The 18652-nt window shown below is 43.0% G+C and overlaps 1 protein-coding gene and 1 long non-coding RNA gene across 6 annotated transcripts in view; one reads left to right on the top strand and one right to left on the bottom strand.

The window, feature by feature from the left end:
* Pals1 (protein associated with LIN7 1, MAGUK p55 family member) overlaps positions 1-6771 on the bottom strand; it is an 84176-nt gene extending 77405 nt beyond the window's left edge. For all 4 annotated transcript variants that reach the window (XM_059279036.1, XM_059279035.1, XM_059279034.1 and 1 more), the window contains exon 1: positions 6639-6771. The gene's annotated coding sequence lies outside the window, so the exon portion shown is untranslated. The remainder of the gene's footprint in view (positions 1-6638) is intronic.
* Positions 6772-7325: 554 nt separating this feature from the next.
* LOC131923799 (uncharacterized) overlaps positions 7326-18652 on the top strand; it is a 46965-nt gene continuing 35638 nt past the window's right edge. Inside the window, exons 1-2 of one of the 2 annotated variants that reach the window (XR_009382721.1) lie at positions 7326-7604; positions 7927-8299. This is a non-coding gene — a long non-coding RNA (uncharacterized LOC131923799). The remainder of the gene's footprint in view (positions 7605-7926; positions 8300-18652) is intronic. The other variant, XR_009382720.1, reaches the window with a different exon arrangement.

Below are 18652 nucleotides of genomic sequence, written 5' to 3'. Positions count from 1 at the left end.
GAGGCAGGGTTTTTGAGTTCAAAACCACCCTGGACTACATAATGAGACTGTGTATCAAAACATGCACAAAACAAAATATAAAGTCAACCTCTACAAATTAGTTGGATTTCCATATATTAATCATAAATTAGAAACTAGTTTTAATTCCCAACTTGCCATCTACAATAGAACAAAAAGACTGAACTACTTAGGTACAGACCTAATAATCTGCAGGATCTATATGTTGAAAACCATAGAACTCTCATGAACAAAATCAAATACCAAAGTAAATGAGGAGAAATGCTGTATTATAAATACTAGACAGAGACTCGGGATACAGTTTAGACGCTCTATTATAAATACTAGACACAAGTTCATAAATTACTAGACATAGGGATACAGTTTAGTGGTAGAGCACTTGCCCAGATGCTCAAGACCCCAGTTTCAATCGGTAGCATCACAAAATTAAATGTAAGTTAAAAAATAACAAGACAGTATCATTAACACAGGTAAACCAATCCCTATCAAAATATCAACATGATGTTTTTGTGGCTATCAATAACCTGGTCCTAGGCGTTACATGGGAAAGAAATGGAAGTAAAATAATCACAGCGAATTTGAAAAAGGATACTTGGAGTATCCACATTACCTTTGCTAAGATGTGTTTATTAAATAATCAAGACAAGGTATTATTAGTAAAAAGACAGACAAATAGATCAATAGAACGTATCAGTGTCGTATTGTTTTTGACAAAAACATGGAGCATTTCAATAAGAAGTCTTTCAAATGTCATGAACTTGTAACAAGACAAAGAAATGGGATGACTTGTATCTTTCACTTCATATTAAAAATTAATGCCCTGGAACACAAATCTAAGTGTGAAATATAAAAATATGTAACTTGTGGGAAAAGTAAAGAAGAATCTCAGTGAGTCTGGGTAAGGCGGACTTCCTCAGCTATACCAACAGCACAGCTCAGCTCCACAAAATAAACAACTGCTCATTTGGGCTTCATCAAAGCTACAATGTCAACACTTCAAAAGACAGTTATTAAGACGAAAAGGTTAACAGGTCAGGAGAAAACCTTCGCAAATTACTTATGTGACTATAAAGAACTATAACTCGGACTGGGGGTGTGGCTCGGCAGTAAGGCACATGCCCAGCACAGGCGAGGCCTTCTGTCTGATTCTCTCAAGACTCAACAATGAGAAAATCTAAGTCTGGCAAGCTGGTGCATGCAATGGTCCCAGCTACTGGAGAGGCTAAGACAGGAAGATCACAACTTCAGGAACAATCTGGACAACAGAGTAAGACAATGTCTAAAAATACATAAATTTAAAAATAAATAAGTATATTAAAAATGGGCAAAGAATTTAGTTACTTCACAAAGAATACAAAATAAGCACATGAAATAATTAGTTATAACCATTAGTTAGAAGGGAACTGCAATTTTAAAAATACAATGACATACTATTATATGCCTATTGGAATGGCTAGAATGGAAAAGACTGATTATACCAAGTGCTGGTAAGGATATAAAACTGCAGGAACTCTCACACATGGCTGGCAGGAAAGCAAAGTGGTCCAGCTACTCTGAAGAGACTTTCACAAGTACAAAAGGTTCCCAGGCTGCTGCAACAAAGTACCACAAACACAAAGGCCTTTAAAGCAACACATCCTTACGAATTTTTAATTCTCTAAGTTAGAAGCCTGACACAGGTCTCCTGGGCTAAAATTAAGGTGTTATTAGAGCTGCTTTTTTTCTGCAGGTGCCAAAGGCTAATCCACTTTCTACCTTCTGGAAACCAAGCACATTCCTCTGCTCAGGGTTTCCTTTCTTCCATCTTCAAACACACCAGTTTTTTCATCTAGAAGCTGTCTCTACTGTTTCATCTTTTTTTCTGACTCCATCCTTCCTTTCTCCTTTTAAAGACTCATGATAATTAGACCCACCTGAATAACCTCCATATGCTAATGACAGCTGATTAACAAATTAAACTGACATGTAACCAAATATATTCAGAGGCTCTAACCATTAGAATATCTTCAAGGGCCATTATTCTGCCTACTGAAAGCTGTTCTGATTTTGCTGTTGTTTTGTTTCATTTTAATGCTCACGTTTGCTCATGTGACCAGGATTCCCACTTGTAAGTACTCACCCCAGAGAAAGGAAAACAAAAAAAACCTATCCACACAGATTTATGCCAACTTTAAAAAAAAATAATTTATGTGTCTGGGTGTTTTGCCTGTATGTATATCTGTGCAACATGTGCATACAGTGCCTGCAGAATCCAGAAGAAGGCATCAGATCCTCCGAAACTAAGAGTCATAAACAGTTGTGAGCTGCCACGTGGGTGTTGGAAATTGAACCTGGGTCCTCTGGAAGAACAACCAGTGCTCTTAACCACTGAACCATCTCTCTAGCCCATTATGACAACGTTATAATCACAAGAAGTCTGAAAAAAAAAAATGCCCTTCAGCTGGTGAATGGCTGAACAAATGGTGGTACATTCCTACAAGAGAATACCATGTTCAGCAATAAACTGGAAGGAACTGGACATGCTCAGCATGGATGGATCTCAGATCTATCAGGCTAAATGAAAGAAAAGCAGAGGCGATGCTTGCTAGAGCACACAGACACTAATACCGGCAAGATAAAGACTGGCCTGGCACTTACACAAAGATGGTGTGCAAATGCATGGAGTAGTCCACACCTTTACACAGACTTCAAGACATGGCCTGCATAAGAAGAAAAAGATCCCTGGGCAGTGGTGGAGCACACCTCTGATCCCAGCACTCCAGAGGCAGAGGCCAGCCTGCTCCTCAAAGAGAGTACCAGGACAGCCAGAGCTGTTACACAGAGAAACCCTGTCTCAAAAAACAAAATAAGAAAACGAAAGGAGGAGGAGGAGGAGGAGGAGGAGGAGGAGGAGGAGGAGGAGGAGGAGGAGGAGGAGGATGAGGAGGAGGAAGACACTGACCACCACCCCAATAAAACAGTTAAAGGATGCAAGAACAGAATGGAGGTAGTTGGTGAACTGAAAACCAAGGCTGGCGCTGACAAAAGGTCTGAGGGGGATCTCCAGTTCAGACTTAGCTAGGCTTTCTAACAACACTCAACATCTTAAAGTACCCCTCCCAAAGACCGAAGACGCCTCATGGCTTTATGCTACACCATGGGTAGAGTGGCTACATGGATCTTTCACAAGAGGATTTAATAAACTGTAAAAACTTCAAATGAATTGCAAAAAAAAAAAAAAAAAGCTAGAGACTGTTATGATTAAAATGAAATGATATCTTAAAAAGAGAAATTAGGGGGCTGGAGAGATGGCTCAGAGGTTAAGAGCACTGACTGCTCTTCCAGAGGTCCTGAGTTCAATTCCCAGCAACCACATGATGGCTCACACTATCTGTAATGAGATCTAGCGCCCTCTTCTGTATACATAATAAATAAATCTTTAAAAAAAAAAAAAAGAGAAATTATAGGTGGGGAAATCATTAGTTGCCACGGGTAAGTTTGGGAGAAGGCTGATTTGTAAAAAGGACAGCACATGAAACTGTTCTGACTCTTGACTATGCCAACATATAAAATTTTAATCTTTTTTTTTTAAAGAAAGGAAACTAATACATAATTTCTCATCTAAATGGACAGAAAATTTAAAATCTGACAATGCTAATGGTGGGTAAAGATGAGAAATCACTTCCACTCAGAGACTAAATTGCAGGAATAAAAATCATTTGCCCTTAAAGTATAATCTGGCTGCAACCAGTCAAAGTTAAAAATGCACATCAACCCATTATCAACAGTTCCCTTTACAGGTGGTATACATTTTGGGTAACCACACATTTTTTTCAGAGACACAGAATATTCATTAAGCATTGTCTGAAATATTGAAAAAAACCTTTAGATTAGGATGTGTTTTAAAAGAGGAAAAAAAAAAAACAGGCAGAAGTGGGGGCGGGGGGGACACAATAGCCCTGCTAGCTATTTCTATGATGTGGAGAAAGTAACTCACTAATTTATTTAACAATTAGATAGGTGAGGAGCTGGGTGTGGTGGCACATGCCTGTAATGCCAGCACTTGGGAGTCAAGGCAAGAAGAGAATCAGCTTGGGGCCAGTCTGCATTATACCAGTAGGGCAGCTTGGGCTACATACAAAGCAAGATCCTGGGGAGGGAAAGGAGAAGGAATGTACAGTAAGGACAGCCTAAAAGATTGATACCAAGTGAGAGTGTAGCATTTAGTTCAAACTCATTGCCACTCCTTAGCACATTTCTACAAACTTCATTTTCCCATCCCTGGAAAAAGAAAAGTTTGGACTATACACACAACAGGATTACTTCCAACCTAATGATCCCGTAATTTAGTAAGTGTATAATAAAAAAGTTACATTCTAAAACATGTATATCAAGGTACTACTTTTTCTAAACACTCTGAAATTAGGAAAACAACACAGAAACAAGACACATTAATGTACTGATACATATGTCAGACCAAATTTTTTGGTATCTCTGTGATGAGATTTTTTTTTCCAAAACATTTCCAACATATTGTTGATTGTAGCATACATGAAAATAACACATGAATTTTACCTGTGGAAAAATTACAGATGATAATCTCACAAATTCAACATAAAAGAATAGGCTAAATACTATCATCTTGAATTTTTTTTATAAGTCTGATTGTTGTGACAGTTAAGTATGTGTTAACTTGGGTCAAATCTGAATGTAGATGTTCATGTGAAGGTATTCTGTAGTTGTGATTAACATATATGATCAACTGACTTTAAGGAGATTATTCTCCATTATGTATTTTTTTTTGTAATTTATATGTTTTTTACTCTGTGTGCATTAGTGTTTTGCCATTGGTTTTGGGGCCTCTGGAACTGGAGTTATAGAGAGTTGTGAGCTGTCCTGTGGGTGCCGGGAATGGAACCCATGTCCTCTGGAAGAGCAGCCAGTGCTCTTAACTGCTGAGCCATCTCTTCAACCATAAGTCTGAGATTTTTAATCAGACCACAATACAGGGGGTTAGAGGGAGGGCTCAGCAGCTAAGAGTCCATTCTGCTCTGCAGAGGACCCAAGTTATGTTTCCAGCACCAGCAATGGGAGGTTCCCAAGAGCCTGTAACTCCAGATCTAGGAGGAGCCAATGCCTCTGGTGTCCACTGACACATGCGCTCACATGTAAACACTACTCCCCAACACATATATAATTTGAAATAAAAAATTTTTTTAAAAAAATCACAATTCAGAAGAAGATATGGACAGATAAACCACTGTTATACTTTGGATAGCCCTCGGGTGGAATTATATTAAGCCTTCATCTATTTTAAAATTCTGAAACAAATTTAGCACTATGAGTCTACCTTGCCAAATTCAAGGTGATGACTTTTAGTCATTCGTGGCAAAATCAATTTTAAAGATTATGCATCTCCTCATATTTTTGTCTGTTTTACCTACAAAGCTCTTTAAATTTTAATGGTAGCCTGTTATAACAGTTTAGAATGACTTTTAAAACAAGAAATCGTGTCCAAAGGAATCCCATAAATAAACAGTTCATATTCAAGAAAAGAGTATTTAGTAATTTTCATTACCACCAATACTTATACTTCAAAGACACTAACACATCACATAATTTGTCCATGTTGCAAAATTTAACAGGTTATTAATTTCTGGCATAATTTAAAAGGATAATTAGAATACTATCATTAAAGCATGATAGTGCCCTAATAAAACTAGAAATATCTTTCACCTTGTCCGCTAAATCAAAACTTTAGGATTCTTGGTACAACTGGCTTTCCAAATCTAAATTCTTAAAACTCTAACGACACAACTCACTACTTGTAAAAAACAAAACAAAACAAAAAACTCCTAGCTACTGCATCCACTTTTAAAGTGTCTTGGAAAACTTTTCGACCGAAACCTAAATTCCACACACATTACTGTGTGTCAGTCAGCTGGACAGAAGGTGAGAGCTACCCTTAGGAAGTTACATAATTTTGCCATAAAGATCGTTCTAAGCGGCTTTCCTTGAAAAGTGACTGACAACCACGTTACAGGCTTCAAAGTTCAACTCGCGCCCTCCCTGCCAAGTTCTAAGGCAGCGCGGCGGACACCGGGTTTTCTCCAGCAGCGGTCACAAGGAAGCAGGAACTGTTTATCTCAAGAACGCGACGAGCAGCCCAACACCAGGAGCTGACTCAGGCACAGGGACGCTGGCTGCATTCCGTCTTCCCTGGGAAAGTGTTTCCCCGGCTGGTTCCCCGACCCGGTCCGGGGGTGGAGGGGGGGGAGTCCCGTCCCCCCCTCCGCCCCCGGGGGACACGCCAACCCCGGGCCTGGCCGCAGCGAAGCGACTCCCTGCCGCGCCCCCCGCAACTCCCGCCGGGGTGGCCGGCCCGCGACCGCGCCGAGCTGCGTCCCCGGCCCAGGGAGGGAAGCGACGACCGACCCCGCGCAGGCAGCGTTCCTCCCGGGGGGACACAAAAGGTTGGGGCTGGCACCACCGAGCCGGGGGCTCAGCCCGCTCGCCGTGCGGCGGGTCGGGGAGGGAGGGGGGTGGTGGTGACGATCCCCGCCGCCCCTCCCCCGCCGCGCTCCCGGGGACCTGTTGATTAAGATCGCCCACAGCCCCGCCGCCGCGGGTCCGCCCCTTACCTCCGCGCCCGGGCAGCAGCAGCGGCGGCGGCGGCGGCCGCCGATCCGCTCACCCTCGTCGCTCCTCCACGCGGCCCCGGCGACAACCCGTCCGGCGGGCCGCCCTCCTCCAAACGCCGGAGAAAGACTCCAGAAACTCCCGATCCCACCCACCCGCGCACCCCCCCCGCCAACCTCGGAGCCCTCAGTCCCCGCCCCCTCCCCACCGCCAGCCTCCTCCGTCGCCGCCGTCGCCAGCCAGCTCCTCCGCGAGACCGCGCGAGACCGCGCACGCGCCCCCCCCCCCCACACACACACACCCCACCCCCGGGGAACCCTCGGCGCAGCCCCGCGCGCCTATCCCAGGCCGTTCCCGGCGCAGCCCCGCCCACGGCCCGGAGAGAGGCTGGAGACGGATCGCCCAATCCTGAGCCCGCGCGGAGACAGAGCCTGCTCATTGGTCCGCTCCGGTTTCCGCCCCGCCCCCCGCCCCCCCCCCCCCGCTCCCCCCCCGCCGTACTCGGGCGCCCGGCCGCGCGCGCCCGCTCGCTCGCGCGCCTCGAACTGCGGAGCGCTCGCACTAACGGCGGAGTTTCCTCCGCGGCCGGCCGGCCGCCTCAGCCCACCTCCTCCTCGCCGGTGTGCGGGCGCCCTGCTTCCCCGAGACAGACTCCGGAGCGGCTAAGGCTCGACGCCCACCCCCCCACCCCCGCTCCTCCCCAACCCCACCCGCCCTTCTGCGCCCGGGGAGCAGACGTCTCCTGAGGAAAACCAGATTCCCTCTGAAGAGATTCCTCTTGTCCTGTCAGGCACGTCAAAAATGCTCACACTCACTTCAGAAACAACCCGTGACGCCAGCACCTGGTTGTTGTGTGAGTCCCACAGAACTGCCTGATTTCTGTAGACGACTTGTTTCTGAAAACCAGGAAGGAGGATGCCCAGGGTCATGTCACAGAATTCTCCGGGAGAGGATTGCGAGTTACATAGGTTAGTCTGTACCCAGCGCGAGACTATGCTGTCAGGACGTGCCCATGCCACTATCTGGAAAGTGCTAGGATAGCGAGGCCCTGAGGAACTGGCTTTGGAGCAGACAGGTTCTATGCAGAAACCTCTTCTGTTGGACCAAAATCCATTGCTTCAGCCTCTTGAGTTTTCTTCAGAGGCATAAGGTGTAGACAGCTCTCCCTCAATGCCTTCTTATATGCGAGTTTATTTCCTCCCACCGTGGTTTTTAAGCATCGTTCCTAATCTCCTCAGGCCTCCCAATACCCTCCCATCTTTTCACATTCTTACCCTTTTCACCTTGTAGGCTGTGAGTGTCCTCAGGGAACACGAAGTCCTCTGAATTAAGCACACCATCAGTCCAAGTGCTCAACATCTTTTTGGAGCCCTTCCTGGATCATCAACCTCAAATCTTATTTGCATTCTGTTTAAGTATTTAAAGTTGCTTATTAGTGTTTTGTAAGACAGAGCCAAGGACAGAATGCTGTTACCATTAAAGACCTCGTTCTTTCTATCAAACATTCCTCGGTGGACTTTGAGTACAGTACTGACAACTTCCACATTTATGTAACTGAACCGTCTTCTTAATTCATATTCTTCAAAAAAAAAAAAGTGAGAATTTGTAGACTACAAGTAAACTGTCTCCAGAATTCCTAGAAACTGTTGGCCATGCATGAAAGGTTAGTGTGTGCTGACATTCTTTCTACATTTTTAAGTGCATAAAACACAAAGTAACAAGCTTCTAGTTCCTAAAAAGCTTTTTTTTTTCCCTCTTGGAAATATTGACAATTTGGCTAGCTTACTCTTGTGAAGGCCACTCTGTGCATTGTAACGTGTTCGATAAAATAGTTTCTGTCCATTAGAGATGTCCAGGCACATCCCCCTTTCCAACTGTGATAAAGACATTTACAGACATTACCAAAGGTAGGAGGCGAACTTCCTGTTATGGACCACTGATCTAGCTTTTCATACAAAAGGTCTCTACAGTGTTTTGTTTTGTTTTGTTTTGTTTTTTAACAAAGATGGATTTATTTTTATTTTGTGTATATGAGTGTTTACCTGCATTTATGTGTATGCACCACCTGCTTGCCTGGTGCTTGGTAAGGCCAGAAGAGATCTTTGGATTCCCTGACATTCAGGTTACCACTTACCTTTCCAGCCCCCTAGATAGTATCCTTTTTCATGCCTTCCAATAGCCTGGTCCAGGCAGTTTTCCAAAACATCTCCTCCCACATGAACCCCCCTGCTAGGTACCTTGTCTTGCTTCCCTAGCTGCTCAGTTTCCCCTGGTGTAGGCCCCACTCTGATAAAATGGTGGTCACTATTAGTGTGAAATAGTAGAACAGCTGCTCCTCTCAAAATATGGGAGATTGCTTTATAAAGTACAAGAAAATTGTATTATTTTACCTCGTAAAGGATGTTCATTTTTAAAAAGAGAGGACTATGGAAACTATGAAATCTATTCTCTGATGAATAAAACCTTTTTCAGAGCCCCCACATCACACTAATAACTGACCTTGTGTGAAAAAAAAAAAAAGGGAGGGGTAGCTGGAAGAGTGGGAAGTATAAAAATCGCAGGCAAAGTGATTGGAGTTCTATGATGTGATGTGGGGACAAACCTTGCTGGGCTTAAATTCTCTCATGTGTAATATGATAATTTTGTTTCCGATTTTATGACAGCTTCTGCAAGTGGAGTCTAATGGATAGTGTGGGAGTTAAGACAATGTAACATTCATCCCCAAATGGGATAAACTAGGTCATCAGTCATTTATTTAAACTCCTGTTTGAAGAATTGTCCATCCTTGTCAGAATGCAGTGCAGCTGCTGAGTCGCCCTGGCAAATCTGTAACTAGACATTATGGACGAATAGTGAAAGCCAAACTAAAATCTAGTGTAAGACAGAGAACAACCATAGTAAATATCCTTCCTCCTTCTTCAACTTGATGTATGCTTATGTTATCTGCCTATGTTAGATTAGTAAACCGCCATGCTATTTTAAATTTTGGGGAACATATTAACATCGTATTTTAGCCTCTTGTAAAAAGTCTAAAATCTAAAACCTCAGATTTCAAGATTCTACAATTTATCATTATCTTTGAAACCCTGAACCATGAACATTATCTCTTATTTTTGTGCTAGTAAAAGAGGAAAGAGGTTTCATAACTGAATTAGTTGCCTAAGGCCCCCCCACCCCACTTTTTTTTTCCTAAAACAGGCTCTCAATATATAGCCAAGTCTAGCCTTGAACCTGCAATCCTCAGCTTCCCTAGTATTAGGAAGAAAAAAAAAAAAGCATGTGCCACCATAACTGCTTTTGCTTACTCATTTTTAATTGTATGAACTATATATAATGTAATTTAAAAGCAGAATGCTAAGTAAGATGGAAGTTGTAAAACAACAAATTCGTTTCTAAGCTTAGAATATGAAACAGTTGCTCTCATGTAGAAGGAAAGTTCCACTGTCTGTAGTTAGCATCAATCAGTTCACTCAGTTTAGGTCAGTATCATTCAGTGAATTGTCCTTAAGTATTTCCTCTTTAGTTAAAAGTCTGTTGAACACTCCCATGTAATAAGCATTGTGCTTTAGGAACTGCAGCAGCTGCTGGTCTCTGTTCTAGAGAGTTCACAGTAAGTGGGAAGACTGACAAGTTACACGCAATACAGTAAGAAAGCGTGTCAAGTGAAATTAAGGGACCAAAGAGAGAGAAGGTTTGTGTCTAGAGGAGCTTTCTTCGCTAACTAACTGGGGGTATATTGGGGACAGAGTAAACTGCAGTCTGAATACCTACAATAATGGGAAAGTAGGTAGGGAATCGAGATCATGATCAAGGGCTGCAGAGTTTGTTAGGTTGGAGGAATACGCTCAAGAGATCTACTGTACAAAAGAGTGACTACAATCATCTATGGTATACCGGAACAGTAAATTTCAAGGTTCTCACCACAAAAAAATATGCCATGTGAGGAAATGTTAATTAGATCAGTTTACCCATTCTATGAATGTGTATGTATTTGAAAACACTCTATCCATCACAAATATATGCCGTTTCCTCAATTAAATTTAAGATTAAAAACAGACAACGCACGAGTCACTTTCCACCATGTCTTACAGTACCTGAGGAGGAAACGGCTTGTTGGGGCTCCCAGTTTCAGGCCATGGCTGACTATTGCCCTGGCTTGTGGGTCCGTACTCATGGATGCGGGAACATGCAGTGGAACAAAGCAGCCCACATCATGTAGGACAGGAGGCAGAGCGAGAGAAAGAGAGGACGAGGGCTCTGGAAACAAGGGATGCCCTTCAAAGGCGCATGCCCAGGGCCGGACTTCTTCCAGGCCCTACCTCCTATTTAGCCTGCTAGCCTAATGTGTTCAACTGTGCTGTCTGTTTGATGCATTAAGCCATTGATGAAGTCCACCTCTTTTCAGGGTTGGGATGTGAGAGGGACACTGAGGCAGATTGTTCTTTTGGGGTAAGAGATTTATTAGAAGAGCTATTAACTCTATGGACAGACAGACAATGCCATGGCAGGGTCTCTGAGAAGTCGGGCAGACAGCATAACCGGAGCTCTGAGGAGAGTCCGCCCCCCCCACCCCACAAGGCACAGTGGGGGTCCTTTCTTAGAGGTCTCAGAGGAAGAGGGAGGTCATAGTACTACTTGCAGTTAGACTGTTTTTTTGATTCTCTGGGGGCTGGGAGGGGAGGGATCGTGCATTCCAGGGAGGGAATTAGTGATGGTGAAGAGATAGGGGAAGTGGGGGAGGGCACATTTAGTTAAGGTATACCCGCTTGTCAGTAGCCTTCTGATGTCTGGCAGCCTGAGCATTTAAACTTTCTTGAGGAAGTGGGAATTGAATTAGGACATCTGCTTTTCTCCTGTTATCAGGGCACCCGGGGAGTCTGTTAGGGAGTTGAGGATTCACAGACAGGCTCTAGGTAGGGAGCTTGCCATTTCCTTTACAAGGGGGGTAAGAAAAGAGGCTACTGCAGGTAGGTGTGGCTTGATTAGCTCTTAGCTCTAAACCCAATACCTGCTCGATCCAATCATCCCTTAATTGTGCCCAAGCAGCTAGGGACCAAGACTTTACCATATGACCCATTGGGGGGGACACATCATATTTAAAACACAACAGACATAAGCCGTTTGTCTAAATTTGAATGACAAGTATACAGAGAATAGAAGTCTGGGTTTATTATAAGAACAAAAATGAGAAATAAGATGTTCAATATTTAGGATATAAGTCATCCGTCACACTTTCTTAGTGGCCCTCTGGCAAGCTGAGGACATTTAGCTAAATAAAGCATGCTCCATGAGAAATTTTATTCCGGAGAGAGGAAGTAGGTAAATTTGGAACTTTGAAATTTTTCTGATGAAGCTATCTATGGTCAAGACTGAGTTTCAAAAAAGCAAGTCAAGTCTGTTCTTAAAAGAGATTTGCAAAATTACATTTTTTTCCTCATCAATTTCCCAATCAAATTTGTTTCATTTGCATGAAAAATATCAGCTACTACTTTAGCTCATGCTAATATGTGAATGTCTATGAATAGGTCTGAGTAATACATGACCCGAGTCTTCTATTCGGAACTCATGTTTGATTAAAATTTAATCCCATAACTGTTTCAAACAGTGTTTGTGTCTGGTGTGGTGGTGTGGTCTACACGTCACAGCTGTTTGGGAAGCCAAAGTAAAGGAGATCACTTGAACCCACAAGTTAACACCTGGGAAAGGCAGAGAGACAAGCAAAACTCCAAACAATGCCCAGCTAGTTGGGGTAAGAGCATTCTTAGTTGGTGTAAGAGCATTCTTAGTTGGTGTGAGACTCTTGGTCCCATCTCCCCGCAGCAGGAATGTGATAACAGAGTTGGAACAAAAGCAACATGGAGATTAACATGTGAAAGAAGGCAGTTTTCTGGGAAGGACTGAAACCCCTTCCTTAGCCTGACATCATCTATGAATAAAGTTTGTGTGAAACAAAGCCCCAAAATACAAGCAGGAGGGAGCAGGGCAACAAAAGACAGCTGGCCAGATGCTTCTTGAGCTCTTTCCTCTGCTCCCTAGTCTACTTGTTGCTTGGGGATGCCTTTTGCTTTCTTAGTAAACCCGTTTCTGTTCCACACCTAACTAAAAGGCAGGGCCTTTTCTCCTTCTGCTCCTGGTGGCTACAAAGATTCCACCTGACAGTGCTATGCTTTTCCCTTAAAGGCCAAGAAATTTCTCCTGGAGCTCCCTTTGAGTCAATTTCTAAATTCTTTTGTTAATGAGACTAAGAATCCCAAAAGGGAAGCCCAGTTTCCCTGGTAATAACCAAAACAAAGCCCAGTATTTGTCCATGCTGTGTCATTGTCTCCAGTCTTAGCTACTTTGTTAAGGTTAGGCACTGGTGCGTTTGGATCTTCATCTCGGGTTGATGTTTTCTCCTCCATTTTTGTGTTTGTTTGGTTTTAATTATTTTGTGACTTATTTTGTGACTGATCATTAAGATCTTCAAGAGGAACTGGATGCCACATTAGCTGAATGCCTTGTTCCCTCACAGACCTCATGCCTAAATCTGTAACAGACGATTTTTAGGTGTCTGGTTTGCCCAGCCAGGTAGTATTTTGTCTTAGCCTTGGCATTCCAGTAATACTTTCTCTTGAACGTGGCTGGGTAGCCACCTCTGCATGTTGACTTCTGAAGGCGGTAGGCCTTAAAGCCACAGTGGCAGCATGTATTGCGTCTGATTGCCATGCTTTCCAAACGATGACATCGCCCTTCCTCTTCCTGCTGCTGCTGCCAAGACCAAGGATTCTCTGCACTCTTTAAACACGGTTCTTCTCTTCCTGTCTCGTTGGCACGTCCTTTGTTATCTGTTTTGTCTCCTCCAATGGTAAGTTCTGGGGTGTCCTAGAGTTCTGACATAGAGCAGTTCACTTTCTCTGAGTTTGAATCCCAGTTACACAACTCACCATCCAAGCAGAAGAAAGTCATTTAATTTCTCTGATATAAAATGAAAGTGAAAAGAATAGATCTCTTCTACACTGGTTATGAAGATTAAATGAATTTATGTGACTAGTCTTTCTCTGTCCCACCTGCCAGCTCCCAAATAACCGCTGGAGACTTCTTTTTATGAAAGCTTGGCCTTAGCTTAGGCTTGTTTCTAACTAGTTCTTATAACTTAAATGAACATGTCTTTTACTCTACGTTCTTTTATATGGCAGTTACCTTTACTCGGTACTGCTCATCCTGTTTCCTCTGCATCTGACTGGCAACTCTGCCTTTCTCCTTCCCCGAGACATCTCTGTCCCCAGAAGTCCCATCTAACTTCTTCCTGCCTCACTGTTGTCCACTCAGCTCTTTATTAAACCCATCACAGCAACACATCTTCACACAGTGTAAAGGAATATTCCACAACAAATTTATATATGTAAAATGCTTAGAGCAGTGCCCAGATACTGTGCATTATTTTTTGGTAGTTGGCTTCCTGTTTCTGTGTTACTGGGGATCAAAAGACAAGGCTATGTGCGTAGGAAATTGCTCTACCATTGAACTACATCCCTGGCCCTATCATCATGTTGTTATTTAGTCTTGATGATTTTATCTGATCTCATGGCTTCAGATGCTATCTAAACACACTAAACTTGTAAACTTCAAATATGTGTAGTCTACAATACTACCCTAAAGCTGCAGATCATTTATTCAATTGGCAGTTCAGCATCTTTAGTTGAAATTCTAACAAGCATTGAAAATTTAATGTGAAAATCATTTTTGTCTAGTTTCTATTTGTCCAGGCATTCTTTCACATGTACGTAAAATCCATCATGAGATTCTGTTTTATCTACCTTCAGAAGATACTCAGCCCAAGCTAGGAAGACGGCTCAGGGGTAAAGGTGTTTACCACCAAGCTTGGCACCCTGAGTTTGATCTCTGGGATACTTCTGGGAGAGGGAGAGAACCAGCTACCACAGAGTAGTCCCCTGACCGCCACATGTTCACTGCCGCACATATGCAAGGGCAGCAAGCACATGCACAATAAATAATAAGTAAATACATTTATTTGAAAAAGCTATCTAGGTTCCAATCCTGGTGTTTCCAGTGTACTTCAAACCACCATCCTCCGCTTGGATTACTACAAGTAGCCTCCTTCCCATCACTATTTTCTCTTCTTGGTATAGCTGCCAGAAAACTAAATAATGATGAAGTCAAGCCACTGTGCTGCTCAGTTCCCTCTGGGTCAATATCATCTTTCTTTCTCTGACTCCAGCTCTTAACTACCGTTCCCCTTTCTCATTTCACATCAAACACAGCTCTGCTCCTGCTGCTCCTCCTGTTCCAACAGCTTCTGTTTCAAAGCCTTTGCATTTGATGTTTGCTGTGCTTGAAGTCGTCTCCCCAAGACTGCTTCACTTCATTTAGGTCTCGTTTCAGATGTTCTCAGTGAGGTCTGTTACACACTGGATAAACAGCAACGTCTTCCGCACTCTATCTCCTAGTACTCCCTTTTTAGTATCCCCGATACTCTGTTTTTCGTTATACTTATTCACCACCTGATGTACTGTATATTATCTTGTCTCCTCAAACTCGACTAGTAAGCTCTATAAAGACAAAGACTTTATTTTATTCATGATTATCTATTTTTAGATTTCTATATGTCTATTATAGTTCCTGATACATAGCTAGCACTTAACAAATATTTACTGGATAGATGTGAATGAATGATGTAGACATGAGTAGGTAGAACAGAGATGATGAGTCAGAGACAAACCAGCTTTGTCATGTGTTTAGCCTGTGATTATCTCATTTCATAAAAAAATTCTACATGAGGGTGAGTGCTTCTGTTTCCTGCTTCTTCCATCCAAGTGGCGGGAGGTAGATAAGGGTAGACAGTGGTAACTAAAGAAAACTGTTTGTACTTTCCTACCTCGTTGCTGTGCTCCATGGGTTACTATACTGTAGTTACTCTAGCTGCTATAATTCCTTATTTAATTGGTATAGCCAAGAACTAGAAACCAAAAAGTTGCTTCCCAAGACAGAACAGATGATGAACTACTTGCACTTAGCTTGAGCTCCAGAGCTTCTGCAAGTTTCTGCCAAGCTACGCTGTCTTGTTTCTAGTACACAGCGGCTGTAAAGGCTTACAGTGTGGAGTTTCAGTAGCTGTGCTAGTTCTGCTGTCATGAAACGGACGGGGGAAGTCAGGCCAGCTGTGAACTTCTGATGGGAATTCCACACCAGGTACAAGAAGCAAATGTACCCAGACCTTGTTCAAATCTGCCAGGGGACGGACGCTGATAGTAGACTTTACAAACTTCTCACAGGAAGTCCTAACTTCCCGGGTGAGGGACTCCAGAAGAACTGCAGTAGGTATTGGCCCTCGCTGGGTTTTTTAAGTGTGTCGGTGGAATGGGAGACCAGAAACATCCAAGTCGTTCCCTGGAGAGCTATTCCCAGAGCCACCCAGGGAAAAGGACACCCTTTCCTCTTTCCAGAGTAATCTTTAGAGGAATGTTTCAAAGCATACTCGGGACTTTAAACTCCTTAAATCAAGTAGATGTAAACAGTGTGTAGCTCCTGCAGGGGCTTAACTAAACAAGTACTTGGAGAAAGCTTTTAGGCCTCCTGGCCCCTGGGTAACATTTTAAGCAAACACAGGAAAGCAGACAGTCTCTCAGCCCTTTCATCTCAGGTCAGGGCATCGAGAGTGGAGCACAACTTGACACCAGCAGTGAAAATGCATTAACTCCCCACTCCTTCTAGACTATATATGTGTGTATGTATGTATGAATACACACAAATCTTGATAAAATGCATGGATTTGCTTTACTGAAGACATGGACAGATAGCATTATTTCATAAAGCATCTGAAGTGTCCATATAAAATATAGACAAGTTCTGGCAGTAAAATTAGGGATCAATTTTGTGATTCACTATTGTACACAAATGTAATCTCTCCATTTGTGTGTGTCAGAAACCAGAAGCGAGTTTACTGGGCGGCTCTGGTTTATGGCTTCTCCTGAGGTTATAAATCAGGGTGGCAGCTAAGACAGTAGTCATCTGGAGGTATACTGAGACTTCAGGGTGTCTTTCAAGATGGCTCACTCTCATGGCCATTTACTATAGGCATCATTTCCTGGTCATTTGGCTCTCTCTTTGGGTGGTGACAGCTGTCTCACCCCAGAACAAAGGATCCAGGGGAGTGACCAGAACAGAAACCATGGACCTTTTTATGATTTAATCTCCAAAGCCAGGCACTAAATCTCACCCATACTCAAGAGAAAGGGGTAGACTCTGCCCTTGAGGAAACATCAAGTATTTGTGACCATATTTGGGGGTTGTAGTTGGTTGGTCATCTGGCTTGATTTGTTTTTGTATTTTTGTACTTGTTAGACATGATTTACCACTAAACACCCAGTCCTGAGGAATATTATTTTATCTGTGACCTTGAAACATTTTATTGCCCAGAGGACAACCACTGGGATTATATAGATAAAATCAAATACCAGCAGACCATTACCACAGTCTACGATTTTGTCCATATTTATGTAAATAACATATCATCTGCTTCCATCCCAAGCTCCACCCAACTGTTGACTACGAGTCTCCAAGAAAATCCTTACCATTCCTTTCTCATGAGTAGTACAGGAAATGGCACACTCCCATGACAAGATTACCTTACACCCACTGCTAAGCATTTTTGATATGGCACTCTCTTAAAAGGTATCCTAAGTCCAAATAAACATTTAAACCTCAAAATTCAAAACTCATGCCAGGCGGCTGTGGAGCACTCGGGAGGCAGAGCCAGGTGGATCTCTGTGAGTTCGAGGCCAGCCTGGTCTACAGAGTGAGTTCCAGGACAGGCCCCAAAACTACATAGGGAAACCCTGTCTTGAAAAACAAAACAAAAAAAAAATTGAAAATCTTAGTTGCCTGTGTCTTAGATTTAGTCTCTAGATAAGCTTCAGTAGGTTCCTTTGGCCCCAGTTTCCTTTCAGGAATTTTCTGTTGATTTGTTTCTTAGCTGTAGAGACTGTTTCCTAAGCTCTACATTTCTGATGATATGTTTAAAGGAATAAGGGTCCCCCAAATAAATCTCTTTTTTGAGACAGACTCTTTATACTATACAATACATCCCTAGACTCACGTGATCCAAAGCTAGGACTTCACCACTACGCACACCCATGATGAGGTTTAAAAAATATTTTGATAACATGCATGTGAGGGTTTTGCCTATATGTATGTCTGTGCACCACATGTGTACCTGGTACCCGCAGAGGTCGTAAAAGGGTATTGGATCCCCCTGAGACTGGATTATGGATAGTTTTGAACCACCATGTGGATGCTGAGAACTGAACGAGCGTTTTCTGAAGGGCAGCAAGTGTTCTTATGTGTTGAGCCATCTCCCTATCCCCTCTGATAATTCTTATCTAATTCACACATAAAAGGAAAAGCAGCAAAAACTCCTTTGATTATATAGTACATAGCGTCGGCAGCTCTTCACTCGCAGGCTATTGGGGAATGTGTTCCAAGCTGAAGCCTCAGACTGGGAATCAACCCCTCCCTGCCATCGTGCGAGCATTCCCGGAGTGGAGCAGGTACACAAGCACTCTTTCTGTGTCACAAACCCCTGTGAGATAGCACCGTGAGATAACATTATTAAGAGCAAGCAGGTTTAGGTGTATGTGTACTTTGTTCTTTAAGCCTAATAAAACTATGTGCGGAGGATTGGACTTAGGGCCTCAGGCATGCTAGGCTCTACCACTGATTATATTTGTGTGTGTGTGTGTGTGTGTGTGTGTGTGTGTGTGCTTTCAGTCACTGTAACAAAATAAATGAAAACATAAACTTTAGCTCACAGTTTCAGTCTGTGGTTGCTTGAGGCCTGTGGCAGGACAACACGTTGTGATGAGAAAACACGTCCTGGTGGCCAGGAAGCAAAGAGAAAAGGAGGAGGGGAATAGAGTCACAGTATCCTCTTGAAGGGCACATCCTATCTCAGTTACTTTTCTATTGCTGTGACAAATACCGTGATACTTAGCAAAGAACATATTTAATTGGGCGTATG

The sequence above is a fragment of the Peromyscus eremicus genome, chromosome 14, assembly GCF_949786415.1.
Source record: "Peromyscus eremicus chromosome 14, PerEre_H2_v1, whole genome shotgun sequence".
Taxonomy (NCBI): domain Eukaryota; kingdom Metazoa; phylum Chordata; class Mammalia; order Rodentia; family Cricetidae; genus Peromyscus; species Peromyscus eremicus.
The sequence above is the reverse complement of the archived record's forward strand: the minus strand, read 5'-3'. Positions and strand labels throughout refer to the sequence as shown.